Source organism: Schistocerca gregaria, unplaced genomic scaffold (assembly GCF_023897955.1).
Source record: "Schistocerca gregaria isolate iqSchGreg1 unplaced genomic scaffold, iqSchGreg1.2 ptg000067l, whole genome shotgun sequence".
Classification (NCBI taxonomy): domain Eukaryota; kingdom Metazoa; phylum Arthropoda; class Insecta; order Orthoptera; family Acrididae; genus Schistocerca; species Schistocerca gregaria.
Window position 1 is genome coordinate 1,540,826 of NW_026061708.1, and position 7,055 is coordinate 1,547,880.

The window sequence follows — 7,055 nt, forward strand, 5'->3', positions numbered from 1 at the left end:
TAAAAAAAAGCTCAGTATCTTAGTTTACGTAAGGATTATACAGCATGAGCCATTCAAATGGAAAGGTAATACCAAGTAAATTTAGTGAGCCAATTCAGTACCATAGGCGGAAGTGATTGCACTTTCACAGTGTTGCCTAATGTTTGTGACGATGTTGCCAAATCTTAGGTGTGCTAGGAACAGCTATGTAGCGGTATGCGTGGAGAATCCCCTGCTCGTGTCTTACGGGGATATGGAGAGGAACCGCGGGGTTTGGTTAGGATGCAGCGTTTTCTCCTAGCAGTTGTGTCAAACATTAAGGTGTATAATCTTCCATCACGATTACAGTTTCCTACAAAATATATACGAATAAAAAACTTACCTTGTTTCTCTCCGACAAAAGATTATTTCAGTACGATAAAAAGTTTTTGGATATCTCTTATGCCCACCTGTCACCAAAGTAAGATAAACACTTTGCACCTCGAAATCGATTGCATGTATGTGCAGTCTTGTGATGCTTAAATAACGCTCAAAGGACATTTAGTCCATATTTTATCTGAGCTTCTGTATGTCGATAAAATCGGTTCTGAACTGGGAATGCAACTTAGACCGTACTTAACGCTGAATTTGATCACTTCGTGAGAATACAGCACGGCTACAATTTGTTGTTTGTTCAGAACTGCAGATTCCTCAACATCTCCACATACTGCGCGTGAATGGGTTCGAATCCTGGCCCGGCACTATAGGTTTCATTATGTATTATCAAGCTCTAGCATGAGAACACCTATCTGCTGGTGGATAATTATTTTAATGTTTAATGTATTTTCATTCGTTGTCAACACTAACGATATGTGACGTTTTGACACCCAGTGAGACACAGAACTATTTGCGAGATCACTGTAAGTTCAAGATGTTAGTCCGAGCTGGACAAAAATTCGGAAGCTAACGTATCTTTGTGTGTAGTCAAAAGCGATATGATGTGTGGAGCTGTATTCCCAGTGAGCACTGAACTCTTCGTCATATTATTTCTAGTTCAAACACGCTCACATGTCGCTGCTGGTGCAACAAACCCATATTTAACGTTCGTTTTCTCTAGAATATAACAGCGATAGATGCCGGGTTGGAGTCTTGGGAAGGAAAAAAAATAATGTTTCCTCTCGTCATTTCAGTTAAAACATCTAGCTACTGCCGAGAAAATCCGAAATGTCACAGTTGATTGTGCGTCGATATCTATCCGATTAAGTTCTGACTTCGAATCCCTGCCCAATACAAAGCCTTACCTCACGGCAATTCAAGTAAGTTACTTGTTAAGAACCAAGATTCAACATCTCTCGTCGTTCGTTAACAGGGACAATAGGTGCTGGGTAGGAATTCGCGTCCGGCAAAAATACTTGCGCTATGCAATTTAAAGTTGGTATTTGCAAACTGGCTCTGTCTAAAATCGAGGTATATCACTCTCTGTATGCCAAATCACGAGTGGCTGTTAGTTTCCTTCAGGCACGAAATCTTTGCTTAGTCTGCATGACCTGAGTTTGTTCTAGGCGCGCAGTCCGGAACCGTGCGACTGCTACGGTCGCAGGTTCGAATCCTGCCTCGGGCATGGATGTGTGTGATGTCCTTAGGTTAGTTAGGTTTAAGTAGTTCTAAGTTCTAGGGGACTAATGACCACAGTAGTTGAGTCCCATAGTGCTCAGAGCCATTTGAACCATGACCTGAGTTTGCATCAGTATGCAGAACGAGACGGTTCATCGTGTCATTTGAAGTTCATAAATATTCTCAATTAGCTGCTCGTGAATACCTTTATTTTTAGTCTTATTTTGTGTTAAATAATAAGTACGGTATGTTACTTTGAAGAGTAAATCATGAATTCGACGGATTTACTATGTGCATGACGTAATAATGAGAGTGGTAAAATGTCAGTTATGTCATTTATTGTAATAAATGTGAGCTACAAGCCTTAAGATCAGTCATACCTGTGATAAGGTGTTCCGTGATATTTGTAGTATCGTGGTATTACTTTACATCTTGAGTTATTGCGATACAGAGCAGTGTTTTCTCGTGGTGACTTGTTGGAACCACTTTCAATAGTCAAACGACTGTACCAAGGAGCGATAAGGGGACCTGCTAGACAGTTGCGCTATGTGGGTTGCATGTGAATCAGGCGAAATTCAATTCGGCCGTTAGGATAGTTTTGAGCATGACTGTACGTGTAGGGGCAAATGAATGATTAGAGTTGAAGAAAAACTGGATGATTAATTCAAGACAAAGAGCTTCACAAGTTGATAAGTCGATAACGTGTTGGGCCACCTCTGGCAGTTACTAGGCTTGACATTGACTGATAAAGTTAGTGGATACCCTCCTGATGGATATGGTACCAAATTCAGTTTAGTTGGTTCATTACATCGCCAAAATCGCGACCTGCTTTAAAGAACCTGCCCATTGTGCTCCAAATGTTCAAAATTGGTGAGATATATGGCTATCTTGCTGAGCAATGTATTGCCTTGCATGTACAAACACGTAGATACGATCTCCGTGTGGATGCGTAAATTGTCGGCAGGCACTTCACTTAGTGTCCCGAGCAGAGTTCAAGCCGCCATAGAGACAAAGGTTGGACACACTGCATATTAATGTCCACTAATAGGTGTCTGTACACTCACTGATAGGATAGTGTATTTCGAAATGTTAGCAGAGGCCAGAAGTTGGAGCATTTGGTCTTCCTGTTAAAGCTTACGTGGGGCGAGTCGTAGAATCTCTAAAAAGAGACACCTCTGGCAACACTAGTTGAAAGTGGACTTCAAACTAGCCGTGCTGCGCTCTCTACCTCCGGCTGTTCTCGTGGCCGTCAGAGCTGCCGTAGCCGAGACGCCCCCTGGGTAAACGCTACGGACTTCTGCAGTCGCGCCTCACGATCTGTCACGAATTATGGAATGTATTCGCAGATACCAACTGTAATACGACAACGGCTATACAGTTTGCTGGAAACGTACAGGATGTTCTGAAATTCCCATCACTACCTGCTAGAACTTGTAGAGGGGACTGAGTACATAATACTCATATTTTAAATTGTAACCCGTCTCCCGAAACGTACTGTATACTAGAACCATTTGAAAACATGTTGGTAACGCTGTCACATTGACAAGTAATTTGTTACACTGTGGAGCCAAAGAAATATCGTTTATGGCCCCCGTGAGCACGCAGAAGTGCCTCAACACGCCGTGGCATGGACTCTACTGATGGCTGAAGTCGCGCAGCAGGGAACTGACACCATGAAACCTGCAGAGCTGCCCATAAATCCGTAACAGTAAGAGGGATCAGAGATCTCCTCTGATCAACACGTTGCAAGGCATTCCAGAAATGCTAGTTAATGCTATAAAATTTACTAGAAACGTACAGTATGTTTGGGGAGTTTGGTGGCCAGCGAAAGTGTTTAAGCTCGGAAGAGTGTTCCTACAGCCACTCTGTAGCAACTGTGGTTGTGTGGGCCGCTCCAATGTCCTGCTGGAATTACCCACTTCCGTCGGAATCCACAATGGACACGAATGGATGCAGGTGATTAGACAGGATGTATCTAGACTTATCAGGGATCCCACATCACTCCGAATGCGCACGCTCTACAACGTCACAGAGCTTCCACCAGCTTGAACAGTTTCCAGCTGACATGCAGGGTCCATGGAATCATGATGTCGTATTCATACCCATACACTTCCATACTGTATATACATTTTGAAATGAGACACGTCCAACCAGGCAATATGTTTCGAGTCATCAACAGTCCAATGTTCGTACAGATAGGCCCAAATGAGGCGTAAAGCTTTGTGCTGTGCAGCCAGCAAGGGTACACGAGTGGGCCTTCGGCTCTGAAAGCCCATGTAGATATATTAAATGTTTCGCATGCTGATACTTGTTGATGGTCAAGCATTGAAATTTTCAGTAATTTGTGGAAGGGTTGCACTTTCGCCACGTTGAACGGTTCTCTTCAGATTCCATTCTTGCAGGATTTTTTTATGGCCGCAGAGATGTCGGAGATTTGTTGTTTTACTGGATTGCTGATATTCACGGTGCCCTCGTGAAATGGTCGTACAGGAAAATCCCCACTTCATCGCTACCTCGTAGATGCTGTGTCCCATCGGCCTTGAACCGAGTATAAAACCACGTTCAAAGTCATTTAAATCTTGATAACCTGCCATTGTAGCAGCAGTAACCGATCTAACAACTGCGCCAGACACACGTCTTACACAGGCGTTGCCCCCCTGCAGGTTCGGGGGTAGGAATAGGCCCGCGGTATTCCTGCCTGTCGTAAGAGGCGACTAAAAGGAGTCTTCACAGTTTCGGCCTTATGTGATGGTCCCCACTTGGGTTTGACCTGCCATTTTCAAAATTTCCGTTGTTAGTGCGTGCCATTTGGGGAAGGACGCCTTACGTGGTGTTTTTCTATTGGTCCATCGTGCACCTCCATATTGCATGCTATCTATTGTCGTGTGGAGGGATTTACACCCCATGTCTTCTGGGTTGCCTCCTCGTCGTACAGGGACTGTCTCGCGCACGCCTCCCGCGAGACCCACATTCTCACCTTTGTATGACCACACACTAAATTCGTAGCGTCCTTTCGGACATGTCCGAAAGAACAGACACCATATCCATATAAACATATTTTCCAATTCGCGTGCGCTGCGTCTCCACGGGGCACCACAGAGGGCACCACAGACGCACCTGCTGACGGTGAAGGCACCCTTTCTCGAAGACGTTGCGCAATGGTAACGAAAAGCGTGTGGGGAGGAGTCAGACGTTGTGGACAACTATCTTGATAAAGGCGACCAGCAGCTCTTCCAGTACTGTGAGCTTCCCCACACAGAGTACTCGTGTCGGTGTATTCGGCAAAAGTGTACTCAGCAATGTTCCTCTAACACTCACAGAAACATGAACGAGACTCGAACCAGGTCAGAGAGGAGACAGCCGTCAAATGACAGTATACGATCCGACGTAAGTAACCCCCCCTCCCCTCCGGTGATTATAACCCTGTTGCATACCACATTAGCGAAAGTGTATTCATACGGCTGTAGCACGGTTATACCTTTCCATACATGGGCTCCTCTTCAGAATATCATTACTCAGTTCCCTAGAAGTTTTTAACGTGATTTTGGAACATCCTGTATCTCTTCAGTTACTATACAGCTGTTTCCAGAATTAGTTCCCTCTGGAGCGGAGTGTGTGCCGATATGAAACTTCGTGGCAGATTAAAACTCTGTGCGGGACCGAGATTCGAACTCGGCACCTTTGCCTTTCATGGGCAAGTGCTCTACCATCTGAGCTACCCAAACACGACTCACGCCCCATCTAAACAGCTTTACTTCTGCAGTACCTCGTCTCCTACCTACAGCTGTTGTACCACATTCGAAATATACGGATGTATTTCAGAATTTCGGCGTAATGCAACTTCGCAGAAACATGGCTGAATTTTCCTGTATGTTGTTATCATTAAAACCAAGCACCGTCTCTGTCTCCATATCAAAAAGTATTAGGTACTATTTTCATCATTTCTAGCACTATTAAAGTTGGTAGGTGTAGGAAAAAATACTACTATCATTCTGAAAATATCGTTGAGAAGCGATAGAATTACAACAAACAAATTGAAGAAAATCATTTTGAAACTTCCTGGCAGATTAAAACTGTGTGCCCGACCGAGACTCGAACTCGGGACCTTTGCCTTTCGCGGGCAAATGCTCTACCAACTGAGCTACCGAAGCACGACTCACGTCCGGTGCTCACAGCTTTACTTCTGCCAGTATCCGTCTCCTACCTTCCAAACTTTCTGGAAAATCATTTTGGGTACTAGGCCATGTCATTATAAAACAGTGAAACATCTAAAATAACGACATTTCGACCATCGTTTGAACGATCCTCTTCAGAGCGAATAAAAGCCACGAAATTTCAAATCAGCAGCAGCGAAATGAAAGGTCGATTTGGAAACAATTTCTATTTCTTCTTTCTTATCTTCGATTAATTTCCCAAATATCTCGTTGGTTTCGTATGTTCCTTTCTTTATACAAGGTGTTTCACATTCCTAGAGCTTGCAATTTTACCTAGTAACTCATGCATGCAAACGTCATCTAACGAGGCTACAGAGCATCAAAATACAGGCACCAGCTCCGGCAAATGTATGTAAGTAGAGTGTGATGCCGTGATTATTTATCAATTTGATCATGTATCATGTTCCGGAAGTTACAAGGGAATATCGTTATCATACCTCTGACGGCGGAATACAAGTACTGGTACTGTTGTTGCTAACTTTCAAAGGTGGTAGTATGGATGAAAGTAAGAAAAAAATGTCCGGTAAACATGGGCTACAAAATGCATACCTGAGGCGCTATGAGCACTTGTTCAACAGTGGAGATATGTTTTATGCTAGCGAAGATGAACAAGTCCTCACAGCTCTTAAGGTATGCATTTTACAGCCCATGTGTACTGGACATTCGGTCCATACTACCACCTCTGAAAGTTTCCTGCCCTACATCTTAGCTGCAACACTACCGGTACATACTGTCACACGTAACAGGAATGTCTTCTCTTCCAATTTTCCGTTATAGGGACATAACCTCAAATTTATACATTTATCCATCTCCATCATCATAGAAAATTGCTAATATCTTCATTGGATCTCTCTGTGTACACATATTTTACAGACTCCAGCGCCTGTAACTTTGATACTCTGTAGCGTCGCTGGATGACGTTTCCAGACTTCGATTCCCAGGTAGGTCCCCTCTACAAACGTGATAAGTGTGTCGCACGACGTGTGAAACTTTCTGTATGCAAACTCACTCTCTCTCTCCCTCCTCCACTATCAACTACCAGCTTCCTCATAAGTCTTACATCTGCTGGCTTATTTTTGGCAGAGCTCTAGATAACATGCCGCTCACTGTATTTTATCGCTGGTTGCATCTTAAATTCAAACTGTATATTTTGGTCAAAACTGTGAAAAGTGATTTTCTACATCTATAGATGTTATAAATATGGGTTGGATTTCTTCAACCGATCTCTAGCGGCTAGTGTGTTCGATTTTCCTCTAGCTCGTCTCCTCT

At 43.6% G+C, this 7,055-nt stretch overlaps 1 non-coding gene across 1 annotated transcript; it reads right to left on the reverse strand.

Annotated features, from left to right (window-relative positions):
- Positions 1–5,649: 5,649 nt before the first annotated feature.
- Positions 5,650–5,724, reverse strand: Trnas-cga (transfer RNA serine (anticodon CGA)). Its single transcript has one exon. It is a non-coding gene; the product is annotated as a tRNA-Ser (tRNA).
- Between the last annotated feature and the right edge of the window lie 1,331 nt (positions 5,725–7,055).